The sequence below is a fragment of the Urocitellus parryii genome, chromosome 1 (assembly GCF_045843805.1).
Source record: "Urocitellus parryii isolate mUroPar1 chromosome 1, mUroPar1.hap1, whole genome shotgun sequence".
NCBI lineage: Eukaryota > Metazoa > Chordata > Mammalia > Rodentia > Sciuridae > Urocitellus > Urocitellus parryii.
In genome coordinates, this window is record NC_135531.1 from 76,467,788 (window position 1) to 76,490,821 (window position 23,034).

At 34.6% G+C, this 23,034-nt stretch overlaps 2 protein-coding genes across 4 annotated transcripts in view; one reads left to right on the plus strand and one right to left on the minus strand.

Moving 5' to 3' along the window:
- Kiaa0825 (KIAA0825 ortholog) overlaps window positions 1-15,091 on the minus strand; it is a 378,474-nt gene extending 363,383 nt beyond the window's left edge. The window contains exons 1-2 of the mRNA XM_077800531.1: window positions 15,004-15,091; window positions 8,543-8,671 (exon numbers count right to left, since the gene is read on the minus strand). The gene's annotated coding sequence lies outside the window, so the exon portion shown is untranslated. The remainder of the gene's footprint in view (window positions 1-8,542; window positions 8,672-15,003) is intronic.
- A 95-nt stretch (window positions 15,092-15,186) lies between these two features.
- The window catches only part of Slf1 (SMC5/6 complex localization factor 1), a 72,892-nt gene continuing 65,044 nt past the window's right edge, over window positions 15,187-23,034 (plus strand). For all 3 annotated transcript variants that reach the window (XM_026385877.2, XM_026385878.2, XM_026385879.2), the window contains exon 1: window positions 15,187-15,277. The gene's annotated coding sequence lies outside the window, so the exon portion shown is untranslated. The remainder of the gene's footprint in view (window positions 15,278-23,034) is intronic.

Sequence of the window (23,034 nt, forward strand, 5' to 3'; positions counted from 1 at the left end):
TTATTAAAAACAGATTCCTGGATTCTGTCACCGGGTGTTTGTGTCATGACTTTTATATTATTTAAATATACTCATTAATATCTATTATTTTAAATACATCTTTGTATGTGCAGAAAATGCTCAAGATAATTGAAAATCTTGCTAAAAATGGATTTTGATTAAGTTGCTTTAGGTTCAGTCCTGAAACTCTATATTCTAACAAGATTTTAAGTAACATCACCAATGTTGTGGTCCACAGCCTCCACTTACACTAATAAGATTCCACCAGTTTATTGGTCTTTCCCTACATCAAAGTATACTATTTGTCTTCTTGGCTATTGATCTTTTGCTTTTCCACAAAAATTTAAAATCTCTTGTCAAGTATTTTTCTTTCCTCACCATAAGGATGACAGTTAATAATTTGATTAAGATTGTATTGATCAATTCAGCATCTGCACAACATTGAGTTTTTCAAGCTATGCATATTATATATTTATTGAGGTCTTACTGTCACACAATAATAATATTTTTCCAATGGGAGTTTCATATCTCTTGATATATTTATTCCTAGGTACTTCATATTTTAAATGTTGAAAATAATATCTCTTTGCAAAACCTTTCCTTTTTTATACATGTACATATAAGATTTTTGATGTTTATCCAAAATATTTGTTAAACTTTTTTCCTGTAGTAAATAATGAGTTTAACTTCTTTATTTCCAAAATCTATATTTTATTTCTTTGCCTTGACTGATGAATAGAAAAAGAAAAAAAGTCAAACAATAAATGCATTAGTTATAGAAAATATTATTTTGTTATCTATGAACAGCCAAACTGATCCCTTGGTTAGACCTAGGTTGTCTAGGAAACTGATATGAAGTAGATTCCAATTGTTTTTTTCTAATATGTAAAGATTGCCTTCATATTTCTTGTTCTCTGGTGTAATCCTAAAGCAGTCCTTAGATGCTGCTAACATCCATTATCCCATGTTGAATTACAGTTGATATTTTATCAGAAAGAGACATAAACCCTCATAGAAACTTGATCCTCTGGGAAGTGAGTTTGAACAAAATAATTGAAAAGGAAGAATTTAAAGAGGGAAATGAGTCAATTCTATCTAGGAACTAGAGATGCCGACAGTATGAAGCCATTTCAGAGATACAGCATGTCACCTACATAGCTGAAATCACAGTTTATTTGGAATACCCCAAAACGACTGAAATTGCTTTCTTGGTGACAATATCTGCTCTAAAGCAAAATGCTTTTGTTTATAGCTTTTAGCCAATAAGTTTCACCAAAGGAAAAAATTAAACTTACTATTCCATAAACTGTCAATGTTGCGAACATTAATTACCTGGTAAAGGAGATATGAGTGCTGGTAGAATATACTAAAATAATAACCATTATAATAATAAAAAATAAACTGCTTCTTTAAAAACATGTCCATAATGAACTATAAACAACAATGATAAAGAAGGATAGCAATGTAGAAAATGTTTAAAAGGAGAACCAAAACAGAACTCAAGAGATGGGAATGCAGCTCAGTGGTAAAGCACTTGCTTATCATAGGCAAGGCCTTGTACTTGTAAGAAAAAAAAAAAATCTCCAGCACTGCAAAACAAAACAAAACAAGAAGAAACAGGACAGAAGAGAGCATGTACCCACTATTTAAAATAGGTGCACAAAGTTTTTGGTTAGCATCTTAGTCTGTTTTCTATTGCTATAACAGAATATACCTGCCACAGGATAATTTATAAAGAAAAGAGATTTTTGTCTCACAGTTCTGAAGTGGGGGAGGGGAGTTCAAGAGTACTAGTATCTGCTCAGCCTCTGGTGAATACCTCATGGCAGAAGGACAAAGAAGCATTAATTAATTCACAAGGCCCTTCTTCCATGACCCATACCCCTCTCACTAAGCTTCCAATACTGCTAACCTCGGGACCAAGCCTTAATGTGAAGTTTTGATAGGAACAACCTATATTGAAACCACAGCAAGTAGAAAGATCAAACAGCATATTTTTTCTTTTGTTCCTGATACATCTCTTTAAATAGATTTTAAAAAAAGAGGTGTGTTGAAGGAAGGGAGTTGTACATTTTCAACAAAGAAGAGAGTCATCAGTACAAATTATACAGGGTAAGACAGATGTAAGAATAGTCCTAGAAGAAAGAGACATAAAAGCTCACAAGAATGTATGCTGAGGGAGCTGCAGTTAAAGAAGTGCTTTGTGCTTTGGTATCTGTGACAGATGTGTGAATACTAAAAATCAAAATCAGTTGAAGGTTTGGCCAAGAAACACTGAACTTCCCTTCCCCACCTTTTATACAAGTAACTACTTTTTTTTGTTTTTTCCTTTTCTATTGTTAAATGTTTAACTGTGGGTAAAGTAAATAAATAAATGAGAGAAATGATATATTCAAAGAAATAAATTGACTGTCTAGAAAAGTAGGAAAGGTAGTATGAATATGGATGTCCCCCAAAAAAGTTGGTCCCATTCTGGCCTTTCACTTACTTTAGAATGCTATTTACTCCACAGCAAATTTTATCAGTAAAACCAGTGCCATCCAAATACAATTTCTACATAGCTTTTCTCTTTTCTAATATGAATACACAACCAAGGATCATTCAACATTTGAATTAAAAATTGTACACATTCCAGACAAAGATAAAACAAAAACTTACCCCAAAGAAAATATAACAAACCAATTAATATGGCATTCATTCAAGACAAGAAAAAATTTCATGTGTAAAACAAGAACAGAAGTAGGACTTCCTGCCATGGTTGAGTATATCCACAAACTCTCCCCAAAAATAAACTATAGAGATAGGCAAAAAAAAAAAAAAAAAAGACAAGGCATTTCACTTCAGAATTTGAACATATGAGTTTAAAATTTTTTTAAAAATTTAATTTGAAAAACTGCTAATTGTTAGGTAAAAACAGCCAGACTTCGTTATATGCTGGCCTGGGGCTACTCTTGTCACCACCAACCACAACCTACTCAGAGCACAGGTTCTTCTAATTCAGAGAAGAGCTTATTTGAAATGGTCAAAGGGGGCACACTTAATGCATGATGCCCAAACCTTGCAGTGGTCAGTGGAATAAATGATCTTGGGAGAGGGCAAACATGAATGATCCTAATTGAGAAAAGCATATTCTTGGTTGAGACTTAGAACATAGGCAATGAGGACCAGAGATAAACAAGGATGACCTTGTATTCTGGGCCAACCCTAAGGCTGAATAATTACATGCACAGAGATGAAAAGGGCACAGTAGAAAGTAAAAGCTCAGTAACACCTGAATACAGTCTGCACTTGAAATCTAAAATGTCTTTCTCTTTTTTTTAAGAGAGAGAGAGAGAGAGAGAGAGAATTTTTAATATTTATTTTTAGTTTTCGGTGGACACAACATCTTTATTTTATTTTTATGTGGTGCTGAGGATCAAACCCAGCGCCCTCACATGCCAGGCGAGCACGTTACCGCTTGAGCCACATCCCCAGCCCTGAAATGTCTTTCTCTTATCAATACAGAGATCCATGAGCAGAGAATGAATTACTGACTTGAAGTATTTAAGCACAACTACTGTCCAACCACAGGCATACCATTGAACTACACAGACATTGTGTATAACCTAGAAAACCATATGTAAAACTAAAAGCAAGTATTTAAAAGGCTCTGCGGTGAATCCCAAGTATAACTCTCCTCCTTTCTTCCATCAAAAAAAAAAATTGTTTTTTAAACACAGAGACATCAATAGTCACACATCATAAGGGAGACAAATTTCAAAAATTTAATTTAGGGAAATTACCCTCCAAATGAACAAAGCACAATAAAAATATAAATATCAACATGATTAATAGCTAACTTTTCAGAGGCAACAATGGACACCAGAAAATAGTGGAATGAGAAATTCTAAAAAAAAATACAATTCAAATAATCAATCTAAAACTGGGAGTAAAATAAAGCCATTGCCTTTAAAAAGAATTAAAATAAAGATTCAGAATTACCTTTAAAGAGATACTGAAGAAAATGACACCAATTGTACCTCAATTACACAATAAAAAAATAAAGAGCTCCAGAACTGGTAATTATGTGAATTAATTAAGATTCTATGAAACTTATTTCTCATTTATTCTCATTCAATTCTATATACATGTAACACACATATAGATGACAGAGAGCCCATCAATTAATTGTTTGGTTTACAACATATACAAATCTAATATATATGACAGAAATAGGAAAAAGGGTAGGGAACTATATTACAGTAAATTTTCTACATTTTATTAAAGTTGATTCATATGAAGCTGTTTGTGGTAAATTAAGATGTAGATTGTATTCTCAAGAGAAACACTAAATAAACTTTTAAAAAGGTTAACACAGAAATTAGAATCTGTGTATACTAAGGATATTTAATACAAAAGAAGAGGTCAAGAAAGGACAAAAGGATAGGAATAATATGAAACTAAATTGAAATGAAAAATGTAAACTTCACACAATAGCAATAAGTACATTAAATATATATGGTGTAAATACCTCAATCAATAGGCAAAGACTGCCAGACCAAATAGAAAGGGAAGATCTAACCATGTGTTGTTTATACAACATACAACTTAGATTCAAAGACACAAGATAGGGTATAAATAAAAGAATGGAAGAATATTGTATTGCAAACAATAATCATAATAAAGCTGGATTGCTATATTAATATTAGACAAAATGAGATTCAAGAAGTCGTATTAGAGAAAAAAGGATGTTTCAAATGATAAAAGGGTGAGTACATGAGGAAGATGTAATTATATACATACCTAACAACAGCATTAAAAATCAGTGGATCAAAAATGAGAGAATTGGAAAAAGAAATAGACAATTCAACAATTGTCGTTTTTAATACTATGCTATAGACAATTCAACAATTGTAGTTTTTAATACTGTGCTCTCAGTAAAATAAGCTTGATGTATTGACATCTGTATCATTATGAAATACCCCTCATATACTATTTATTAAAGCTTATTTTGTCTAATATTAATACAGCAACTCCACTTTCTTTTTTTAATATATATTTTTTAGTTGTAGGTGGACACAATACCTTTATTTTATTTTTATGTGGTGGTGAGGATCAAACCCAGTGGTGCTACGTGAGTGCTCTTCTCCTGAGTCACAACCCCAGCCCACAGCAACTCCAGTTTAATTATGATTGCTGTTTGAAAGAAATTCATTTTTTGATTCTTTTCCTTATCACCTATCTTTTTGTCTCCTCACCTCTTCATCCCCTTCTTTCCTCCTCCTCCTCCTTCTTCCTCTTCTTCTTCTTCCCAGGGATTGACCCAGGGGTGCTTAAGCATTAAGCCACATCCCTAGTCCTTTTTATTTTTTGAGATAAGGTCTAGCTATGTTGCTGAGGCTGGCTTTGGACTTGTGATCCTCCTGCCTCAGCCTCCAGAGGCACTGGGATTCTGAGCATGCACCACTGTGCCCAGCAAGATGTATCTTTTATAGGCAACACATGATTGGATTTTTCTTTTTAAAATATACAATGCCTATCTTAAAAGAATATCTGAGATCAATAACCTAATCTTCTATTTTAAGAGCTTAGAAAAAGAAGAACAAGACAAACTGAAAGCAGGGAGAAGGAAGGAAACAATGAATATTGGATTGAAAATAAAATAATAGAAAAACAATAGAGAAAAAAAATCAATGAAATCTAAGTTGATTCTTTGAAAAGATCAACAAAATTGACAGAAATTTGGCTAGACTGGCAAGGGATTAATGGATTAAAACAGATTCTAAGGGGATACGACAGATAATTATATATCATCAAAGTATACAACCTAGACAAAGAGACAAATTTGTAGAAAGATAAAACTACTGAATTTAATTCAAGATAATTAGAAAAATAAAAAGACTTTTTGGGGTTTGAATACAGTTCCTCAAAGTTCATGTGTTGGACACTGGATCCCTAATTAAGAAGTTTGGGGAGGTAGGACTTTTAATAAGTGTGAATGCATTAATGCTCTAATTGTAGGAGTGGTTTCCTTATTAAAACATGAATTTCAATTCCTTTTGCTCTCTTTGCTCTTCCATCGAGGAATAAATTTGGTGACACGCTAGCATTTTGATCTTTAACTTCTCAGGCTCTGGAACTGTAAGTTAATAAATTTCTGCTAATAACTTTGGTCTGTGCCATTCTGTTATAGTACCATAGAAGAGACTAAGACATATCACAAGTAAACAGATTGAATAAAAAATATAAAAATTTTTTCACAAAGAGAATGCTAGGGCAAAATGGCTCTACTGGTGAATTAAAAAAATTTTCAAAAATTCTTCTAGAAAACAAGAAACAAGAAGTATTTCCTTCTCAACTAATTCTCTGAATCTAGTATTAATTACACTGGTGACAAAAAGTAGATGACTATAGACCAATATCCTTTATAGTGGTAAAAATATTCAACAAAATAATAGTAAACTGAAAACAGCAACACATAAACAGAATTATACACCATGACCAATTGAGAGTTATCCTAGGAAAGTAACAAGTTTAAACACCTTATTAACATATTAAAGGACAAAAATTCAAGATATAAATTCATGCAGAAAAAAATGTTAATGTCCAACACTCTTTCATGATAAAAACACTCAACAAAATTTCATGATAAAAGCATTCAACAAAGTAGGAATAAAAGAGAACTTCCTCAATCCAATAAAGGGCATCTCCAAAAACCCAAAGCTATAAAAATTATGTTGAAAGACTGATGGGGCTGGGGTTGTGGCTTAGTGGTTGCGTGTGTGAGGCACTGGGTTCGATCCTCAGCACCACATAAAAATAAATAAAGGTATTGTGTCCATCTACAACTAAAAAAAATATTTAAAAAAAAAAAGAAAGACTGAAAGTTTTGTCTCTTTTGTCTCTTAAGATCAAAAAACAAGATAAAATTGCTGGGTTTTAACCACTTTTATACAACATTGCAGTGGAAGTTCTAGCCAAGACAGTTAGCCAACAAAAATAAGTAAAAGAAGGTATTCAGAATGTGAAGCAATAAATACAATTATTATTTGTAGACAAAATGATCTTTATATAGAAAATACTGAAGAATTCTCAAAATAAACTAAAAAAGAGAATTGAATATCAACATGCAAAATATTGAAGTTGGACTCTTTCCTCACAAGACATATGTAACTCAAAATTGATCAAAGACTTAGATATAGGCACTAAAATACATAAAATTCTTAGAAGAAATTATAGGTGTAAATCTTTTTGATCTTGGATTCGGTAAAGTTTTCTTAGATATAACACCAAAAGCAGAGTTAACAAAAACAAAAGGAGATAAATTAAACCTTATTAAAATTAAACTTTTTGGTGCTACAGGCCTACCATTCCAGCTACTCAGGTTAGTTTAAGACTGGGCAATTAGCAAGACTCTGTCTCAAAATGAAAAATAAAAAAGGGCTGAGGATATATTTCTATGGTAGAGCACCCCTGGATTCAATTCCTAGTACTAGAGAAAAAAATATTTCGTGTTTCAGAGGACAAAAAGAAAGTGAAAAGATATGCTATAAAATGTGAGAAAATATTTGCAAATCATGTATCCCAAGATATGTAAATAACTATTACAACTCAAAAATAAAAACAAATCATTAATTTAATAATGACAAAAGGATTTGAATAGATATTTCTCCAAAGATACATACATGGCCAATAAATATATGAAATGATACTTAGCATTACTGATTATTAGAGAACTGCAAATGAAGACCACATGATTAGCATGTATAAGGCCCTGAGTGATCCACATCACCACAGAAAGATAAAAAAATCTATATGAGTTTTATCTTGTTTTTGATATGGATCTAGGAATCACATGAAATCTATAGGTTAAGTTGGGAAGTATTGCTATTCCACAACTAACTAAAATGACTAAAATCAAAATATATACAATAACAAGTGCTGGGAAGGATATGGTAAAAAAGAAGTCCTCATACCAGTTGGTGTCAATGGGGTTATTTCCTACTTTTACTTTCCATTTTATAATTATTTTTATGATCTCTTCTACTACTGAAAGCACATGAAGGTAAGGATTAAGCCTCTTTCCTTCTCCAATGTGTACTGATTGTTACTACCACAGTCTGAATATAACTCAGTTGGGCAACTGTCATTCTGTGATGCCTTTCATCAATAATTTCTCTCTCTCTCTACTGCTAGACTACATATTTTAAAACAGAACTGCACCTTCTTTACTTTGACATCCCAGTTCCTAGGCTAGGGGCTGGCACAGAGGAAATACAAATAAAAAGTTAAATTGAGACTCCGAAATGTCATCTAGAGAGGCCCGATATTCTTTCAGGTGATCTGTAAGGTTAAAACTATTTTTATCATAATAAGACATTATACGTCAGTTTTGCTAGGTTGGGAGTTGCACATAGTGCAAAAGCCAGGATGCCTTAGGACAAATCAATGAATCCCCCAACGTATTAGAAGTTTTAGTTTTCTATTTGTTATGATAAATAACCACACATTTCTTGGTATACGTTTTAGTTAGGTTTTCATTGCTGTGACCAAAATACTCAACAAGAACAACTTAGAGGAGGTTTCAGAGGTCTCAGTCTGCAGACAGTAGACTCCATTGCTCCGGATCCAAGGTGAAATAGCACATTATGGGTGAAGGATATCATGGAGGGAAGTTGCTGTCTTCATGGCACTGAGGAAGCAGAGAGAGAAAGGGAGTGGACAGGGCTACAGAAAGAACCACCCATCTAGAGCACGCCCCTGTTGACCCACCATCTCCAGCCACACTACATCTGCCTACAGTTACTATATAGTAGGATGGACTGATTAGGTTATAACTTTCACTATTCAATTCTTTCAACTACGAATATTCCTGTAGAAACACAGGAGCTTTGGAGAGACATCTCATATCCAAACCATCACATTCTTCCCCTGGTCCCCAAAAGTTCATGTCTATCTCACAATGAAACATGACTAATTCATTTTTCCAAGAGTCCCATAGTCTTAACAGTTTTAAAAATATCTAAAAATCCAACTCCAAAGTCTTATCTGAGATGCCAAACTCTTTGCTATGAGCCTTTATAAAAATCAAAAGCAAGTTACATGTATCCAATATACAATGGCGCAGAGTAAACATTCCCATTCCAAAGTAGCAAGAAGGATAGGACCAAAGCAAGACTGAAGCTCATCTAGGCAAAGGGATCTGGTAACTTTGGAGGTAACTCTTAGTACATCATCTAGAATACTTGGCTGTAAGATGTTCTCTCCAAAGAGTTTGGGAAGCCCTGGCCCTGGGTCCTTGCTTACAGCTTACATGAGCTGGCTATGAAGAGAGTCAGGCTAAAAGAGAGCTCATGTAAGCTGTAAGCAAGGACCCTCTTCATAATCAGGGCACCCCCATGATTCCTTCTCAAAGAAATTTTTCCTCCTAAACCCTTGAGTCTGCAGTAGATATGGTCTTGAGATGCCCTCAAAGTATTTTTTCTATTGTTTCTGGGTAACATCACTTTAGGAGCTGTAATCTCTTCAATAAGAACTCTGTCTTTGATCCCAGCTGTATATGCACTTTTCTGGACAAAAAAATTGAAAAATTTTAAAATCCTTTAGCTCTGCTTTCTGCTCCTGATTTTCACAGTAAATGCTGCCAGCAATATCTACGACCCTAAGTAAATGCTGTGCTGCCTTGAAATTTCCTCTGCCAGATTAATTAAGCCCTTACCTTCAAATTCAGTCTCAGCACTGCATGTAAATAAATAAATATTTAAGGTCCATTGACAACTAAAAAAAAAAAAAAAAAAATTTAAAAAAAGGTAGAAAATTTCTTTGCCAGGATATAAGTTGGCCTCTACTCCAATTCCCAATAAAGTCTCATTTCCCTCTGAAACCTCATGAACATAGTCTGCACTCCTACCAGCATTTTGCTCTTTTGAACTTCCACCAAAATTGACCATCAAGCTCTGCTTGCAACATTCTAAGGCTTTTCTAATATTTTTCAAATTCCTGCTGCAAACCATTTCCAAAAGCTTCTGAACCACATGATAAGATTAATCAGCACCAACCCCACTTCTAGGTAACATTTTTTTTGTTAGCTTTTTCATCGCTGTGACCAAAACACCAACAAAAACAATTTAGAGGAGAAGAGTTTACTTGGGACTTATGGTTTCAGAGTTCTCAGTCATTAGATGACCAACTCCATTGTTCTGGGCCCAGGGGAGGCAGCACAACATGGGGAAAGGGCCCAGTGGAGGAAAGCAGCTCAGCTTATGACAAGTTCAAGAAGCAGAGGGGTGGGAAAAGGGCCACAGTGAAGAACAAACCCTCCAAGGCATGCCCTCAGTGATTCACCTCTTCCAGCTACACCTACCTACAGATACCACCCAGTCAGTCCATTGACACTAGGGTGGACTGATTAGGTTACATCTCTCACAATGCAATCATTTCACCTCTGAATGAATACTCCACGGGAGCTTTGGAAGGACATCTCACATCCAAACCATACAGTATAAAACCACACAAACTTACTATCTTACAGTTGCCCAGGTGAAAAGTCTGAAATGAGTGTCATTAAATGAAAACTGAGTGTGTGACAGGGTTGTATTGCTTTTTGGCAACTACAAAATCTGTCCTCTCCTTGCATTTTCTATCTTTAGAGGCTGCCTTCATTTCTTGGCTTGCACTTTCTCTATTTACTAGGTAGCTACATGTGTTGAGTCCTTTTTACAATGCTTCATTTTAAAGGTGAAAGATACTTGGTGAACTGAAGTTTTAAAAAGCAAGGAAAATACATAAAGAAATGCCATGATCCAATGAAGCACAAAACACTATCCAACTTTTTTACTAAAAATAAAGATGTCATCAGGATAATGCTCCTCAAAAAGAGCTCCTACCACTCCTCAGTTTAAATTAGGTAATCTCCAGATTTAAACTGTTGAATTAGCTATGCCCCTTGGAGGGAAAAGAGTAAATTCAGATGAAGTAGCCTGGTTGCTAACTGCTAGAAACATCTTAAGCATACATGTACGAACTCTTTGGCACCCAAAAGCCAGAATCAGAGAAGAGCTCTACCTAGAAAATTTAGCAACTAATCAAAGTGACATAAAAGTTCTATCACATTAACAAACTGGAATGCCCTGAATAAACAAGAAGCCATTTCTGGGAAGTCCTAAATTTAGACTCATAAGACAAGCAGCTGGCTCAAGTCACATGTGTCCAGAGTTATCTGGATGAGTTAAATCACCTATTTGGTCTTTTTCATCTCCTGTGTAAAATAAAGAAGTTAATCTGAATTACTTGCTTTCAAATTCTACTGTAATTCCCAGTAACAAATACATTGAAATCCTGAGAATCCATGTATCTGAAACAAAAATGCAGGCTACTAGTCACCTAATTGCTAATTCATAAACTGCCATTTGAAAAGCACTTATTGTGTTGATGGATCTCTATAATTACTTATTTAAAACAATAAAAGGGGAATGGTATTTTTCTTAAAAGGTGGGAGGGGCTGGGCACAGGCAGTAAAATACAAGAGTAATAATGCAAACACATTTTTAAATCATGGAATGTGATCACAGTTCATTATTTTTATTAACAGTTAACATTACATTCAGTACTGTGACCACATGGAATTCCTTTATCAGACAACTTTGGCATGAGAACTTGCCATCCGGCTACTTAAGATTTCTTAAAATAGGACAGCAGTTTGATATTCTCTTAATCTATCTTTTTGCTGTGAGAGTTAAGTAAGAATACAAATACCATTTGTTTTTATTCTTTAGTATTTCTGAGACAAATGGGTATTATGAAAAAACGCCAACTCCACCCTCCTCCACTCCATCCTGACTATACACATATATCACTACTTATTGTGAAAAGCCTAACATCTTTCATATGACCACACTGTTATCTATAGCTTGTCCTAAACTTGGCATTTTTTTTTTTTTTACCCTTAGCTTTATCATTAGCCATTTTTCCTCATCTGTACTCCTGGAAGCAAAATTTCTTTTCTCTGCATTCCATCTTGTTTTGTGTTCAATGATGTTTATAAATTGTCCCTCACATAACAACTATTTATCTCTCCTAGTAGATGATAAGTAAAAAGATTCTTTACCTTGTCTAATTTATAAAGCATATTTATATCCACCAATCTTTTATCTTCACAAACTGAGGGACAAAAAAATCTAGATTTATTTAATGGCAACTGTATGTTGGGTTGTGTGTTTGAGTATATATCAACTCACTTAACTCTCAAAACAATCCTGTGGATCCATTTTACATGTGAAAACTCACAAAGGTTCTGTAAGTTATTAGTATCAGAAGCTGTTTAAAAAGAATGGCTGAGAATTTTTACAATTCTGGTCTTGTTCTTTCCACTATGCAAACATGACTTTGTCAACCAAAGGGGAAGACAAAAATACATGTAAATTTCACTGAAGACAGTTTCTCTAGTACGCTAGAATTGACCTATTCAGGTAATACTTGGGAATCAACTAAAGTTAGAGAATTTTAGAAGTGGAAGGGACAATACAGATTATCTAATCAAATTCCTACATTATAGATGAGAAGTATGATTCCCAGAGGAATAAATTTCCTTTAGCATACAGTTTGTACTGAGCCAGGATTAAATCCAGTTAGAGGAAGTATAGCAAAGTGGTTAAAATTATGACCTCTGGAGTTAGACACATTGGTTCAAATCACAGCTCTGGCATTTAATGACTGTGTATAAACTAGTATGATTTATAAAGCTTATCTTTGTCTCACTTTTTTCAGCTATAAAGGGATAGTAATACTTACCCAATAGGGCTATGAGAAATAAACCTTATACTGCAGAGCAGAAAGTAAGCACTCAATATTTCTTTTTATGAATGAATGTGGAGTGGACACAGCATTGTAGGGTCAAGGTAACAATAAATAAGTATTCATTGATTTACATGGTAATTTCTTTTAAACAATACATATACAAACACTTTTTGGTAGATAAGTAACATTTTTAAAAGGAATCACATAATAAATGTACTAGATGGTATGTATGATATGATGAACAATGGAGACAATCTCAACCTCCCTAAGGACTCAAATTTGATAGAAAGCAAAATATCTCTGAGATCTTCCTATTGTATATGTAAAAGCATATACCTTTCACATGGTTAAGTCACTGGAATGTACTCAAATGCACATCAGTATTTTATGTTATCTGTACATACATAGTTGTGTCTTTCTGTGAAACAAAATATTCTGTAGAATTAAATTGTCATTTCTAACATTGGTCATTTCTACAAGATTTTAGCAAATTTCCAATCCTCAAATTTTTAGTTCTCTACATAAAATAGGATATTGGAATGGGCAGGTTTAATTAGGCATACTTCCTTAACATGTGTAGTAATGACCATGTTTCTGAGAATTTTTAGCTAAAATAGAAAAGTTTTGCCAATAATCACTAAATAATAATTATTTACAAAGTATTAGAAAGTTTGATTTTATTTGAACTTATTCATTCTTTCTACATATGCACACACACACACACACACAAATATATAACTGTATACAGATATGTGTGTGAAAAGCTGCCCTCAGAAGCAACTGACATTTTTGACTCAGAGTTGCCAATATGCTATTGGTCTCTAGATCTTTTGCTTTTGTTCTAAGTATTATGCTTATGTACAATGTAGGCATTTGACTTAGGTTGATAAAATGGGCCAATAATCAATATAGAAATCACATTATTCAAATGTGGAAATTACCTAGGTTAATGAATGAACTCCTTAAATCCCTTTATCTTCAACTTGTGCTATACACTGACTTCTAAATCTGATATACTATTTATCCAATTTTGCCTGAGAGTAAAAAAAAAAAAAAAAAAGATTCTGTTAGGTTTATATTATGAGAGAAAAACACACAATGCAACAATTTACAGTTCATTCCACAGGAGAGATAAAAACCATATGATTAAATAAATGGCAATATTTGGGTCAATGGGAAGATTTTAAAAATTGGTTGAATTATTAACCCACCAGAAAGTTAGAAAAGATCAATGTGCTGTCTTATATATGGATGCATTACTCTCAAAAGGGAATAAGGCATATGTGATTTCCAATAGAACATACTGTGTTTTTCTATATGGTAGAGTACTCCCTAGAATTCTGGAGTATGGAATGGGTTCTTTTTTTTTTTTTTTTTTTTTTTTTTGGTAGTGGGGGAGTACTGCCATTAATGGGGGAAAAAGGTGATTACTGAAATATAAGGTGTTGAGAACTACTTACCTGGACAAACTGCATTACTCACAAAAAGAAGTTGCCAAGGTTCACTACATCAGATCTTTCAAATCCTTGAATAAATGAGCTCTTTTCCTCACATTATCCCTTTGTCAGAAGCAATTTCTCTTTACAACTATTTTGGCTACTTTAGACGTTCATCCCTTAGTTCTAAATTATTGAAAAAGCCTAGAGCACATTCCTTTCTAAAAGTACATCTACTTCCCGATCACTAGTTTACAGAAGGTAAAATGTCCATCCAAAGTCCACACATGAAATTATAAGCTTGTTGTCCTATCTCTTTAGTTCACAGCAGCCATGAAAACAAAGACCATTCTCCTCACCTAATCAAACTGCAGCGGAAATGTTCAAATAATTCTAGTTTAGAAATGACCCTCCAAACCACACCTAATAGGTCCTCTTCAATCTACAGCCTCCTTCCCAGGCTTGGCATCTCATAACTATTGAAACACAGCTTTCCATAATCGAGGGTGATCAAACCCTGCCAATGGAGAAAGTAAGGACTCGGTACTTAGCCGGGTCGAGATACACAGTGTCCATGGTCTCGAAGTTGAACACAGATACTGCAAGTGAAGAAGATGGTAAGCAGGGATCCCAGGGCCTTTTCCAGGCTCAAGAATGGTTAAGAGCCCCGGAGATGGACGGGACTCCAATTTTATCCCTCGCCCACTCACTTTTCGATCGGGCCGAGATGCTGACTGAGCCCCAGTTGGTCGGAAAAAACAGGTCCAAGAGACAACCCACAAAAATCACTTACCAGTCTCCCACCTCTCGCACGTACCAAGCCGGAAACTAACCCGAGCTGGCCACAGTCAAGCCCTGCACTACCTCAGACCACCCTGGCGACCGCTCCAGAGCGTCACTAACAACCACCCGGAAATGGTACAACCTCTTCCGGGGCTGCCAAGCGCGCGGCGGGAAATTATTTCCCAGAGCCCGGATTAGTGAAGCAGCGAATGCTGCAGCGGTAATCGACGCCGCTGCTGCCGCCGCCAACCGAGAAAAGCAGCCCAGACACTCCGGCCGGGAAGGTAAAGGGCCTCACCTCGGAAGACTCAGTTTACCCTACCTCTTTGGGGACGTTGTGTCCCAATCTGTGCCTCCGAAGTTTCTGCTGCCCCCAGCTGGGAAGGGACTGGGTTGAGCAGTGGCAGCGCCTGGCTCTCGCGCTTTCCACAGTCTCGATTCCGTCCCACTCTCCCGACTAGGTGCGCTCAGCGCCCGCGTTGGTAGCCTGCAGCTGCAGACCTGGCCCTGCTCCGTCCGAGCTCCTCGCGAAGCGCCTCTCTGCAGTGCAGGATTGAGTGCTCCCCTCGCCTCCCGCTTGCGCAGCTCCGCGGCTGGTTCCCCCACCGGGAAGGCGCTAGGCCGCCCTCATCTCTGGTTTCCATAGAACCAACTGGGACGCCTCACCCTGATCCCAGATTCTTGGCTGCTTTCCATAACTTAGCGTCAGTAGATGTAGTAGGGATCCTCCAGGCCTACCTTCCTGTGACAAGGAAAATAGTGTCATTCTTTTTTTCCTTGTTGATTTTTTAAACACATGGCAAAGAGCTTATCTCTGCAGCTGCTGTAAGGCCTTTAAACAAACATAAATACACCTTGCCCTAAAGGGAGGATCCCTGTTCCTGGGAATTACCTCTCAGCTGACTGAAGGCTGGGAACAAGACTAAGTGAATGTCTGGAGATTTCTTCCACTTCTAAAGCCTCTGATTAAATACTGACAAAATTGATATCAGTATTTGAACCAGAAGGTAGATGGGGCTTGATTTTTAAGGCCTCAATTTCTTTTTGACAAATATTGACTATCCTCTGCAAACAAACAAAAATTTTCCGTTGAAACATTGGAAATGACATTTAAACTGGATTTACAGTATATGTATGACAGACATAGCCCCTTGTGGACTTTTTGGTTTGTGTTACTCACTTCTGCCTCAGTTCCTAGAAATATGTTGTTGTGCAAGGAGTTTGCCAAAACCTCTATATTACAGGTCTTCAGTACATAAACTAATATTTTGAGATGGACTTATATGAGAGAGGGCATTTGATTATTCTATACTAATTCAGTGTATTCATAATCAGCTACAGTGTTGAAATCCTTGAATGTTTTAATACATTTATTGTAAAGACGGCCTCCAAAAATGCAAATAAGCCTCTATTACATCCCTTTTCTATGTCCATATTTTCTAATGCCTGTGAAGTTCAATTAAGTGATTTAACATTTCTTGCTTTCCTAAAGCAGAAAGGATAATTTGAAAGTCTTTGAAAGAGTGAGCAATGTGGTTACTTTTCACAAACTTCAGAACTCTTTTAAAAGATTTTCTTCTAGATATCCACAATTTCCAGCGATGTCCTAAAACACTGATATTTACAAAACCAAAAGTATAGTGGTATCAATTAGACAATATTTTTAATGTTATATAAATCTTGATTATATTATTCTAAGATAGTCTTTTTCATGATTTAAAAGTCTGTAAATAAAATAACAATTCAGTGTAAGTTCTAAATAATAAAATCTAAAGATACTGGAAAATCCTCTGTCTTAAAATATAACTAAAGTAGAACATTACCTGTTTCTTGACTCTTTGGATATACTAGTAGAAAATAAATGCTGTAAAATGTTGTAGGTACTTTTTGACATAAGGAAATATTACTGCTTAAAATTAAATATCTCTGAAACTTTTATTAAATACATGTAGTTTTTACTTTCTGACAAAATTTGAAATTAAAGATATACTGTTGTTATTTTTGATAAGGAAGTAGACCCATTTGAATATCCCTTGATTAATTGATCCCAAATTCATTTTGAGAAGAAAGTTATAAAAACTTTGTTTCCAATAAGAAAAAGTAATGTCACTTTTCAGATTTTTTTCATAGAAATATGGTGAAATTTTAGGCATTGGTATTATTTTCCAGAAAATAATTTATAAATATGTTTATATGTTTTCAATTTTGCTAATCTAAATGTCTTCCCAGCCTTGTAGTGGATTCCTTTTATGCAGCATGCCTTTCTTTCATGCTATGAAAAATTGATTGCTTTTAAAATTATAATGCAGTTAAGAATATCAGACTAAATTCTGAAATTTGAGTCAGAATGGTTTTGTAAAAAAGTCATATCATTTTTGCAGAAACAGGCTTTTCTTTGAATATTGGTTTATGGATTTACTAGTAGTGTGTGTGTGTGTGTGTGTGTGTGTTGCTGAGGATTGTACCCAGGGCCTTGTCCAGGATAGGAAAGCACCCAGCTCCTTAGATTCTTAATTAGTAATACTTCTCAGTGTCCTCATCTGTTTGACAAGGATAAATAGCACTTATGCTGTGAAGAAGGAAATGAATTAACAGATGAAGTGTTTAGACCACAGTAGGTCCTCTGTAAAAATTAGAGTGCAGTGGCACATGACTGTAATCCCAGTGGCTTGGTAGGCAGAGGCAGGAGGACTGCAAATTGAAAGCCAACCTCAGTAATTTAGGGAGTCCCTGTCTCAAAATAAAAAATAGAAGAGGGCTGGGGATAGGGCTCAGTGGTTAAAGTGTCTCTGGGTTCGATCCTTGCTACAAATAAATAAATAAATAAATTTTAAAAAATTCTGCTTGTTCAGCTTTAGGATTATACTCCTCCTCCTAAGTAATCCAAAATTTCTAGGATACCTAAGCAGGTTTGGTGAACAGTATTTACTGTCCATCCATTTTTTTGCCCTGAACCCTGTTTCTTTTTCTTTTCTTTTTTTTTTGGTGGTGCTGGGGATTGAACCCAAGGCTTTGTGCATGCAAGGTAAGCACTCTACTGACTGAGCTATATCCCCAGCCCTCCGTGTTCCTTTTTCAACCTGCTTCATTATGAAGCCTTTTTCTCTAAAGTAGCATTGCCAGTCCAGCCTGTACCATATACACTATACATTCTTGGATAGATTGAATGGTTCTGTTATCTCAGCTTCTCATTTCTTCCTCACCACAGTCACTTTGTTGCTAATTCTCTATTTCCTTCCTGTACTACTAAATTTACCATCAAAGGGACTAATGACTGCTCTTTCTCAAATAATGCCATTGAGGTAAGAACATCTCTCCAGGTTTCATCACTGGCTGTCATATAATTAATATGTTTAGATCATATCCTTGAAGGATGGGCAGGAGGTAGACATCTTTTAAACCAATTCCAAAGTCCCCCTGAAAGAAATTAAACAAAGGGCCTAGTTTGGCTCCTAGGCCAACAGGGACCAGAATTCTTTAACTCTCCTTGAAACCATAGTGTTCAGCGTAGAAGTATTTTACTCACAGTTTGAGTACTGTAACATGTCCCTCTTTTGCAGTATTGGTTAAAACAGAGATGTAATATTTTGATCTTTGCAGTTTTAGCTCATCTTTATCTTTCCAGCTAAATATTATTCGTAAAGGAAGTCATGAAAATCTTTCACAGCAATATTATTGATTGCATTTAACACTTGGTATGTTTTTCAGAAGACGGAAATTTCAAGGAATTTTCTTTAATTTGCTATAGAAGTAGATTTTAAATCAAAATAGCTTACATTCTAAAATAATGAAATCGAGAGACAACTAGTTTTCGTCACATGACTTTAAAACCATGAAGAATATTAAGTGGCATGGGAAATGATCATGATAAAAATTTACATAAAAGTACAATGTAGAACTACATATCTAAATTTTGTTATATGTGTATTTTTTTTCACACACACACATGAAATGTGAAAGTCAATCCTGGGAAAATGTTAATAGTGGTATTACAAGGTAAAGGAATTAGAGATTATTTTAATTTTTCTGTAATAAGCCTGAGTGAATTAAAATTAATTTTTTCCGGGGGGGGGGGTGTGGTTACCTGGAATTGATATCCAGGGCGCTCAACCACTGAGCCAGACCCCCAGCCCTATTTTGTATTTTATTTAGAGATAGGGTCTTACTGAGTTGTTTAGTGCCTCCCTGTTGCTGAGGCTGGCTTTGATCCTCCTATCTCAGCATCCCGAGCCACTGGGATTACAGGTGTGTGTCCACTGGTGTGTTCATTACAATTAAAAGACAAAATCAGCAAATTTAAGTAAATTAAGAAATATGTGAATTAACTTTTAAAAAATAAGTCTCTTATTTATAATACTTATCAGATGGCTTTATTTATTCTTTTTTCTTTTTTGGTACCAGGGGTTGAACTCAGGGCACATAACCAATGAATTACATCCCTACCCATTTTATTTATTTTTAGACAGGGTCTCACCAAGTTAGGGCCTTGATAAGTTGCTGAGACTGGCTTTGAACTTGGGATACACCTGCCTCAGCCTGTGGGATTATCGGCATGTGTCATTGTACCTTCGAAACACACACACACACACACCCACACACATGGTGCACCCTTATTTTTACAAATAATGTTCTTTTTTTCTATAAAGACCTCTTTAAGCATTGCTGCTTCTCTGTTCTGCAGCACTTTCCTTTTTCACACAACAGTTTATTCTGCTCTTTCATCCTAGCCAAACCTTTGTGTTCTCATCTGTATTGTTGCCTCTACTTTTCTCTGAATTCCCTTTTCAGTATATTCTACATCACCTTCTTCAAACATGTCCCAGATAAATGTTATATTGTGTAGAATTCAAAGGACCTAAAACAATAGTGTGTAATAAAAGCTTTGCAATTATGATGCTTGCTGTGCTATAAGTTTATTTGCATTTCTGACTGGCTCTAACTGCAAAGGAATTTTAGGCATCAGGGATAGGCCCTCGTGGGAGATATTTTGGGAAAGTCCACGCCACAGAAACAGTTGCTTGCTATGCCTAAATGCCAGCACTGTTCACAATAATTCACTCCTTGGTTGTCAATGATATATGGTTTAAGGTAAGTAAATTTAAAAATTATTGTACAGAGTTTTAAAACACTCATCACTAGGCATGTAGTATATAATTTAAAAAATTTTGACTACAGATAAAATCATTTAAATGTATAAGATAAATGCTCCCTCCCCTTTTTCTATAAAGATAGGGCCTTATTGTATGCTTGGTTGCTTCAAGGACCCTGCCTCCCAATAAGTACTAGAAAGATTTGTGATTTTCCTAGAAATATCACTGGTATATTTATAGTATGTCTGCTTTCTTTCTTATATTAAAAGATTCCCTGACATTAGTTGTCTATCCTCCATATCTCAGAACATATCACCTATATAAAACTTGACCCTACTTTTAAGGATTTTTAACTGACTGGGTTATTGGTAAGGTTCTGGAAAATTTTATGGTGTTCTTTTGGAGTTCATTGGCACGTCAAGCTGTTTATTGTTCTGATAATCCTGCAAGGATCAGAAAGAACTATCAAATCACTAATTTTATTAATATAAATTAATCTGTTCATATATCTGTACATGGCTGTGTCTTTTCCTATATACAGATAACAGTTTTCCCACGTTGCTGTGTGGATTAAATTTGTGATGTAGGTCATCAGTTCATTATACAATGTTATTGGAAAGCATTACTACATGTATTGTTCACTATGTTGTTTTAAGTAGATACTTTTATCATAGAATGCTATTAGATTTGGGCCACTAGAATTTATTCTTTGAAAATATAGTTATTTTGTGTCATCACCAGGATTCACTATTCTGAGAAAGTTTAGCTCATAACCCTCCTTTTCCCCCATGGTGAACTTTTGGGAAAATGTCCCATATTCTGGTTTGTTTTAAATACATCTATAGCTACAAAATGCCCAAATCAGGACATCCTGTTTTTTTCACTTGTGCGTGAGTAGTTTCAGTTTCCTATTTCATCATTTTCTAAGGAAACAAATTGCTTTAAAAAGGCTTTCCTGATTTCTACTGTTATATAGTTGGTCCCCCTTTTATGTTACCATCTATGGGATCTTGCTGTTAAATACACAGATATTATTTCTATCATTTCTATTCCGTTAAAAAAATGTTCTATCTCAAGATGAAAGCTTTGTTTTATATGCTGGCTTCAGTAAGTTCTAATAATTTAATAATTTACACATCAAACCAAAATATGTTAAAATGTCACTTTGTTAATAATAAACATTCAGTTGTAAAAGAGTTGTTATTGACTTGTTTGGAAAAGAAAAACAGTTTTTTTCCCTTGTATTTCTATGTAACAATTGTAAGGAAACTAATTGTTAAAAAACAACATTTAAATACAACTTTTGGTTATAGTCTTATAGCAAATTTATATTTTATTGGTTTCTTTATATTTTGATTATTTAACAGGTTTTGTTTTGTTTTGTTTTGTTTGTGGTACTGGGGATTGAACCTAGGAGGACTCTACCTCTTAGCAACATTGCCAGTCCTTTTTTTATTTTTTATTTTGAGATAGGTTCTCACCAAGTTGCCCAGGCTGGCCTCAAACTTGCAATTCTCCTGCTTCAGTTCCCTAAGTCACTGGCATCACAGGAGTGTGCCACTATCCCCAACAACTGTAGCTTTCGATACTTCATATTTTAGAATAACTACACAGGCATGATTTTAGGTTTTAAAAACAACTCCAGCTTCCTTTCATTAGCAACATTTCTTTATATAGCCTGATAAAAAATAGTTTCCCAAATTCCTAAATACATAAATGAGATATAAATAGTAGGAAAAGTATAATCTATGCTTAAAGCCCTACTTTTGAGAACTACCAAAGCAGTTATTAAGTACCAAGATGATATTCACAGATAATGCATTTCATTTACCTAGTATTTCTGAAAGGTCCATCATTTTCTAAAGGAAAATTGCTAAAGGATTTATTTATTTAATTCTCTAGAATTAATGAAAGCAGTATTTTCCCCTAGTTGTAGACATTATATTTGAAGTTCACATATGGCTCTATTGTATGTGTTCTGAATAAGATTAAAGAATTATTTCTTGGAACAATATATTTGTAGTTTTAACATATTGACAAGAGCTATATTAATGAGACCTATGTAAACTTTTTTTTTTTACATTTTTAAAAAATGTGTAATTATTATAGTAAAAAGTTCCCTATTGAAGAAGCTGCCTATAGTTTACCTATTGATGAAAGTATTTTTCATGGATGATTAAGTTTTCAGGAGACTAAACTCTACTGTGTATATGATATAATTTTTTACTAACCAGACCAAATCCTTATAACTTTAAAGCGTTTCTTTCATTGAAGAGGCTTTGAGTTTTAGGGTTTATTTTATTTTAATTAATTTATTTTTTATTAGTTTCTTTTAGTTATATATATAACATTAGGACTCATTTTGACATGATTTTAAAAGCATGAAAAATAGTTTATTCTAATTCAGTTGCTAATACTTTTCCTTTCTCTCCTCCTTCTGTTCCCTTTTATTCTTCTGATCTTTCTACTATTATAGTTTTTTTATTATTAGTGTCTTGTGGATGTACATGAATATGTGATTCCCTCTGGTATGTTCATATATGTACATAGGAGAAACAAATCAGATTAATTCCACTGTGTTTTTCCCTATCCTGTCATTCCTCCCTTCCCTTCATTCCCCTTTGTATGCTCTACTGTTTTTTAACCCCTTATTTTGAATTAGCTTTCACCTATCAGAGAAAATATTCGACCTTTGGTTTTTGGAAATTGGCTTATTTCACTTAGTTTGATAGTCTCCAGATCCAATCATTTACCAGCAAATACCATAATGTCATTCTTCTTTATGGCTGAGTAATACTAAATTGTGTATATATACCAAATTTGTTATATCCATTCATCTGTTGAAGGTTGGCTTCATAGCTTGGCTATTGTGAATTGTACAGCTGTAAATGTTGATGTGTCTATATCATTGTAGTATGCTGATTTTAATCTTTAGATATATACTGAATAGT